Here is an 8154-nt window from a genome sequence, read left to right on the forward strand (position 1 = left end):
GGTCACCTCCCTGACCAAGGCCCTTCTCACCTGATTGATCAGTTTGGCCGTGTGACCAGCTCTATGAAGAGTCTTCCATTTAAGAATGATGGAGGCCACTGTGTTCTTGGGGACCTTCAATGCTGCAGAAATGTGTTGGTATCATTCCCCAGATCTGTGCCTCGACACAATCCTGTCTTGGAGTGCTACGCACAATTCCTTCGACATCGTGGCTTGGTTTTTCGTCTGACATCCACTGTCAACTGTGTGATCTTATACAGACCGTAGTGTGCCTTTCCAAATCATGTCCAATCAGGTGCATCCTGTTTCTGTTGATCATCCTTGAGATGTTTCTACAACTTGATTGGAGTCCACCTGTGGTAAATTCAATTGTTGGACATGATCTGCATTCAGACTGCTGGACTTTTTCCACATTTTGTTAGGTCACAGCCTTTTTCTCCCCCCTCATACATTATAATGAAAGGAAAAACAGGAAATTTTAGCAAATGTCTAAAAAAATTATAACTGAAATATCACATTTACATACGTTTTCAGACCCTTTGCTCAGTACTTTGTTAAAGCACCTGAGCTCAATTTCGAGTCTCATAGCAAAGGGTCTGAATACTTATGTAAATAAGGTATTTCTATTTTTTAAATTTAGAAATGTGGATTGTTTTTGCTTTGTCATTATGGGGTATTGTGTGTCGATTGCTGAGGAAATTGTTTTATTTAATCCATTTTAGAATAAGGCTGTAACATAATTTTTTTTTAAGTCAAGGGGTCTGAATACTTTCTGAAGGGACTGTATATCTGGATGAGGGTAGAAATTACGTGGGTGTGGATGGGTGATTATGTATCACTTTTCAAGGTCTGTGCCGTTTGCGTGAATCGAGGGTGTGAAGTAAGTTGAGGGTACAGCGTACGTTATTTGTGTCATCACCATGCTGCTTATGTGATTATCACAGGGTCACAGAGAGGTGAGAGGTCTTAATGTGAAGTGTTGAGGCATCCATCAAATTGTGAAATTTACCAGATAACAGCAACTTAGCATTTAGTTTTAAAGGATGGAGAATATCTTAGCCTAAGGGCTCTCGATTGTGTTTGCTTGATTTGTTCTGCTCATGTTTCCTTCTCTTTCTATACCTGCCTCTCTTCCATTCCCCTTTCTGTCTCCAGTCCCTCCCTCATCTCTTCATATTTCCATACTTCCATCCCTCACATATCCTCTCCTTTCCTCTCCCACCCTCAAGCTTTCTTTCTTTCTTTCTTTCTTTCTTTCTTTCTTTCTTTCTTTCTTTCTTTCTTTCTTTCTTTCTTTCTTTCTTTCTTTCTTTCTCTCTCTCTTTCTTTTTTTCTTTCTTTCTCTCTCTCTCGCTCCCTCGCCCTCTCCCTCTCCCTCTCTCCCTCGTTCTTGTTGTATGAACTCTTGCCTTGGTGAAGCAGTGTGAGTGCAATCATCTGCTTTAGAATGGAGGAGAAGGAGGGCTTTATATTTAGAAACAGGACAATTTTATAAAAGAATCTCAGAGCAGTTGTGAAAACCATACAAATGCAAACATCAGGGAGTCTCAGCGCAAAACAACAGAGCTTTAGATTTCATTGACTGGAACAGAAACAAGAAAAATATCTGTTTATTCATCGGAGAGGCATGAATTACAATATCATTTCATCATGGGTTCCTGGCAATATGGCTTCTTTAATAATCAGAGTGCGTAGGAATCTCTTATTTATTCATAAGCACAGATTTAAAAGGCACACATATACACCATAGGCAATCTCCGCGGAGTTGACACAATCAAATATACATGAATAGGAGAACATAGTTTAAGGACAAAGGAAAGATCATAGAGGACAAGAGCAGAGAAAACCAGAAGATGAGAGAGTCTGGAGGGAGAGATAGGTAAAATCCTGATGAGAACAAACCCATTCACTCACACTCAAACGTTGTGTGATACCACAGCACCCCGAGAAAGATGCTTTATATCGTGTTTCATATGCGTGTCTGTGTGTGCTTTAAGTGTTCCTCAGTGGCTCCCTCAGCATCTCCCTCTCTCCCTCTCTCTGTGTGGTCTGGTCTGGCTGTAGATAGCTGTGTTAAGATGAGCCTACACCTCTTTAATGAGGCTTTTCTGCAAAGAAAACTCCACAGACCTCTGACGTGCTCCGCATCCCAAGCATACAGCCCACTACCCTACACATACACACTACACACCCCTCCACGACACACACAAACTCTTCCTTTTTTACACATACAAACAACCTGCTATCCCGTGTGTGTGTGGTGTGTGTTGTGGTGTGTGGTGGTGGTGTGTGGTGTAGTGTGTGTGGTCGAATGGTGTGTGGTGTGCTGGTGATTGCTGTGTGTGTGTGTGTGTGTGGTGTGGTGTGCTGTGTGTGTGCTTGGGTGTGCGTGCGTGCGGCGTGCGTGCGTTTGCGTGCGTGCGTGCGTGCGTGTGTGTGTGTGTGTTAATGATGGGTGTCAGACACTGTCAGACATAGCTGGGTGTTTGGGTTATAGCCTGTCAATATTTTCTGATCCGAGGACAAGTCTCTCCCTGAGGAACCATACCCAGCCCTTCCCTCTCACTGTCTCTTATCTCTACCTCGCCCCAGGCGTTTGGGTGGGCATTTAATACCATTCTCAGGTTAACTAAAACCTGTATGTTTAAAACAGAAATCTGCCTAAGCCAACATACTCTGTACTCTGAAATATCTGAGATCTCTCCCATGAAGGTCACTTAGATTTTCTAAGCTGGGTTTTAGAAGATAATCAGTGTAGCGCTCCCTTTTCATCTAGAAGTTATGTGAATACAAGCTGTAGCAGCCTTCTCCTCCAATCACAAAGCAGCTGGTCTGTGATTGCCATAGACACCTCGTTAGGCACCAAGAGCCTGTCCAATCAACTCCATCCTTCCCCTGCAGTGAATGCGAGTGTGTGTTTTATGTGTGTGATGTCTGGAGACAGACACAAATTGGCAATCAGGTAATCCTGCCATGGATATAGGACTCTCCTCAGAGGGATCCTGACTCCAATCCCCTATTTCGTTCCTCTCCTCCATCTCCTCCCTCGCTCCCTCGCGGCTTCAGCTCGACCCTGACAGGTGCTCCTGACAAACCCTATTACCATCACAATTACACCATCTCTCTCTCTCTCTCTTAACCTATTGCTCTCTCTCTCCTGCTCTCGAAATATCTCTCTAACTTTACTCATCCCATCTCATCTCCCATCACCCTATCTGTCTCTCAATCACATAAAAGCTCCTCACTTTCTCTCTCTTCCTTTCCTGCTCTTCTTTCTACCTCAAATCCTGCCTCTCTATGCCTCTCTATATCTTAATCCTCACTCCCTGTCTCTCCCTCCTTTCTTCATCACTATATCTCTATCCATCTCTATCAATCTATATCAGTTCCCATCTCTTATGGCCGAATTAGAGCATTAGAGTAGAAAGATCACTTTAGTCTTCATTAGGAAAGAGAGGAGAGGGGGATGAGGAGAGGAGAGGGTGATGTTTTCATCTTCCTCTCCCCTTCCCTCCCCCTATCTTGCAGGTGTGAGATAGTGAGGTATTGAGAGAGCAAGAGCGAGAGAGATGGGGGGAGGGACAGAGGGAGAGAAAGCGGTAGTGAGACAAAGAGAGAGTGAGAAAGGAAAAGAGATGAATATCGTCCATATGTAACACCCTCTGCCCCACTGGCTCTTCCCTCCCTTTCTGACCCAAATCTAATCTGACAGCACTCCTTTTCTCTCCCTCTCCCATTTTCCTTTGCTCCTGCTTTTATAGGAGTCGCCAGGCCTCTATTTTCCCGGCGGCATCGACGGCCATGCCCACTTGTGTGGCCGTAATGCCCACGAAAAAGATCCATGCCTTGTGGACAGTGCACGTGGTGCCCTTGGGCTGAATATAGTAGGCTAATTATAATTCCCTTCTCCCAGCTGCCAATCGCCGTGCTCCGATGCACCTCTCACACATGGCTCGCTCAGATATCTTAATTCTTATTAGCCAATGTCTTTCACATGATCGGGTCCGTCTCACAACCACCGCAACTCCAAAGTAGGCTACAAGTGAAGAAAAGGCAGATTGGGGATGCAATGGCGAGGGTCGAATTCCCAGGCGCATATTGAAGATGTTAGAAGAACTGTCCACATTTACTTTGTCAGCTAACGAGATGAGTAATGAACAGAAAAAGCACTAGCCAATGTCAATCTACCATCCCCCGTAGTACAGAAGTTGACCTATGCTACGGGTCAGCTTGTCCTTCTGTGCAATAAATAAATATTCCAAACATACTCTGGGACAGTGCGATAGATCTCCAAAACAATACAAGCACTGTACATACAAAAAAAAGTTTAAAACCAATGTTGCTGGCGCAACAGATCAGAACGTTTACTTAGAATGTTGATAAACTATTAGGCTATTTCTTCACATTATAAGCACAGCAATGCGCACATGGCAGTAGGCTATACAGGTGTTCCAAAATGCAATTAGTGGGAAAACACCACCTCAAAAGTGCACTGCAAATGCGAACGGTTTTATATGATAGAGACTAAAATATCCTTCAGAAATGTAGAAAGAGGGAAATTCTAAAGACGCAGCAACAAGAATGGGTTGTTAATAAGACTAGGATTGTGTCTTTGGCTGCTGAACAATGAAAGAAAGTTGAAAACATGAGGGAAATACTAGTTTCAATGACATATGGGGAAATGTTTATAAAATAATCCCCTTAACATTCATATGGTTGGAACATGGTAAGACATGCCTCATAAAATGACAAAAAACTTCCAGGTTTTAAACAATTAGGTTTATGGTTAAATAGTTTCAAAATGTTGACTGCCTCCACTCAGATTGCAAGGTGGGTGATGCAGTGTGCAACAGGAACTGGCCTTTCTCTTCTATCAGAATGAACAGTGCCTCAAGTATGTCGACAGAATCAATCCTTTAGATATTAATAAGGATACCACATTATATTTGTCAAACATGACTGGCGTTTAGCCGATATATGTAATTAAAAGTCATACATTTTCCTGCGACTCCCTCATGTCAGCATCTGTCTGGACTTGACAGGTTGTAGCCAATATGCATAGGCTATCACCTACACTATTTAATTGCCTATTTTGGTTAATGCAGATGACCTTGTTGCCCTGGCAGATTGGGCAACTCTTGAAGGAAAAATGGCTTAGCCCCTAAAATCAGTAAATTTCCAGGCCTGGGAGTCGCTATATAGTCACTCCCATCTATTTTTAGCTATTTGTCTTTGAGTAAGGGTCCGTATGCATGGTATGGATATGATCCATAAAAGACAGTATCAGCTCTCACAGTCTCATGTCAGAATTAGACGTTCATTAATGTTTCTCAAACATCATATTTTGAAGTTGTTCCAAACATCAAATGTCAAATTGTTTAAGGTTACGTTTAGGCATTAACTCAGAATTTTTAAGGTTAGGGTTAAGTTCAGGCATTAACTCTAAATTCTTAAGGTTAGACGTTAACTCCAAATGGTTAAGGTAAGGGTTAAGGCTAGAGATAGGCTTAAAACAAAAATATCAACTACTTTTTATTACTGGATTTGAATTTGAAATCAGAGGCAGATGCTTACACCCATCCACAATGTCCTAGCAAAACCGAAACCTACTTGAAGATAACAGCGCTCACTGTTGCCCCTAGTGCCAGTTTCTATGTCATCTCCCGACGTCCTTAGACATGGATGGACGTCGAATACTGACTTGTATCACGTGCGACCTGGCTGAGAAGACTACACATAGTCACTCAGGTGAAAAACAGCCCTCCCACTGCTAATAACACCCTGTTATTAATTTCAGCTACACTGCATTATTCAAGTGAATCGTTTCTTTAAACGAGTGTAATGCTGGGATCAGGCTGTGCTTTTCTAAACCTCCTCCTCTCGCCTCAGAGAGTTAGCAACTGTAGCCAATTAGCATGAGTGCCGAGTATTAGCTCCCTCTTCCATTTACATCCCTCTCTCATTAACTGTTCTCTCTCTGCCCCTCTCCCTATCTTTTTCTCTCTCCCTCTCTTTCTTGTTAAAAAGCCTTTCTGTAACATGGTGGCTCATAATAGCTGCTCATCTCTGTGAAATGGCTTAGCTTTATCCTATTTCACTGTTCTCAATGGTAGAATAGGAAAATACTCAACCCTATCGCTTTATCTTTTCTTATAAACACACACGTATACACACACATGCACACACATGACCACCACACACACAAAAACACACTCACACGCATGTGGGTGCACGCACGCACGCACACACACAATCACACTATCCCTTCATCTGTTGTAAAGCAGCTTTTGTGGTCTTGGCGAGAGGGCTCCCTGAGCGAGTGCTGGTGTTAATCTATGGAGGTGCCAGCCAGGCAAGGCCATGCTCACTGCCCAGAGAACGTGTTTTACTGAAAGATAAAGAAATGAACAGAGGGAGAGGGAGCAGGAGAGAGAGGGATGTGGGCAAGGAGGTTGAGAAAGGAGAAAAAGGAGACAGAGCCAGAGACAGTCAGAAGGGAAGAGAGAAAGAGGTTTGTGTAGCCAGACACAGAGACATGGAGAGTGAAGGAGAAAGAAAGTCAGAGAAGGAGCTGGGGACGAGAAGAGGGAGAGAGAGAAAGGGTGGAAGATAAAGGGAGAGGAGAGGTAATCTGACATTAATAGTTTAAACCTTGGATGTAAATATGCGTGAGGGGATTATCATGAATGCCAGACGTCGTCTTTGACGCTTTATTTCCATGACACCAGACGTGTGTGTGTGTGTGTGTGTGTGTGTGGTGTGTTGTGTGTGTGTGTGTGTGTGTGTGTGTGTGTGTGTGTGTGTGTGTGTGTGTGTGTGTGTGTGTGTGTGTGTGTGTGTGTGTGTGTGTGTGTGTGTGTGTCAGACGTCCAGACTGCTGTTTCCTGCAGGAAAAGGTTAATTACATCTCCACTGGCCAACTGGATGTGCCATGCATAATTACACAGGCTAATGAGAAGGGGTCTGTGTGTGTGTTTGTTTGTTTGCGTGTGTGTGTGTGTGTGTGTGTGTGTGTGTGTGTGTGTGTGTGTGTGTGTGTGTGTGTGTGTGTGTGTGTGTGTGTGTGTGTGTGTGTGTGTGTGTGTGTGTGTGTGTGTGTGTGTGTGTGTGTGTGTGTGTGTGTGTGTGTGTGTGTGTGTTGTGTGTGTGTGTGTGTGTGTGTGTGAAGGCCATTCTGCAGCATATGAATATCTAGGTGCTGAAACTCTCTATGCTCCAGTTGCAATGAAGTCTCAATGCACACACAATCACATTCACTACTTCCATATTAAACAGGTGACAGGTGACAGGTGTCCCAACGCCACCAGTGGCATTTATAAACCGTTTCAAGAAGATAGGCGTATGTCGCACGTCACTACTTCACAGGAGAGGCATTTGAAAGTTTTATTTTATTTTGATCAAAATGCCTTCTGGAACATATAAACGTTCATGTGCCTTAATAACAAAAACGGCATGCAATTGGTAAATACGGATAAAATTGTTAAATTAGGATCCTAGTTGGTTTAGCCACGGAAAAAGACCGGATTGGCTGAGATAATGGATAGGCTGGACATGCCAAGAGATGAGATCGGATTGGTCTGCCATGTAGCCTGCTTCTGTCTATAACATGAGCTGCTTCTTATGTGAATCCTGGCTACCGCGACTTTTTTGAAGATATAATGTTGGACTGCTCTCAACAACATTGCTGCCCTGAATTTTAGCAGGTGCTATAGACAAAGATCAGTGGAAAAAAGTTTAGATGGACTACTCCTACGGACAGTGTGAACTGGAGTGACTTGACACAACGCAGGCCAAACAAGCTGTAACTACAAACAAAACAGAGTTAAAGGGGTAGCAGTCTGCCATGAAGCGATATTATAAGTTTCTAATTTAGCCAGAAAGTCATTTTCATTGCAAGTTAAAGCGTACTGTTAGGTGGCTAGCGAACGTTAGCTTGTTGGCTCACTAGCTAACGTTACGTGTATGATCTGTGTAGAAATATTATTAGTTTATCAGAAATCCATTTGCATTGCTAGTTATAGGCCAATGTTAGCTAGCTAGCTGCCTGCAGATTCATGCATGGTGGCTAGCTATGACAATCCGTTTGTATTGCTATTACTGTATGGGTTGCGAATTATGGTTCATTGTGGAGTTACAAGTTTATCAACTTTCAAA

This window comes from Salvelinus sp. IW2-2015, linkage group LG11, assembly GCF_002910315.2.
Source record: "Salvelinus sp. IW2-2015 linkage group LG11, ASM291031v2, whole genome shotgun sequence".
Taxonomy (NCBI): Eukaryota; Metazoa; Chordata; class Actinopteri; order Salmoniformes; family Salmonidae; genus Salvelinus; species Salvelinus sp. IW2-2015.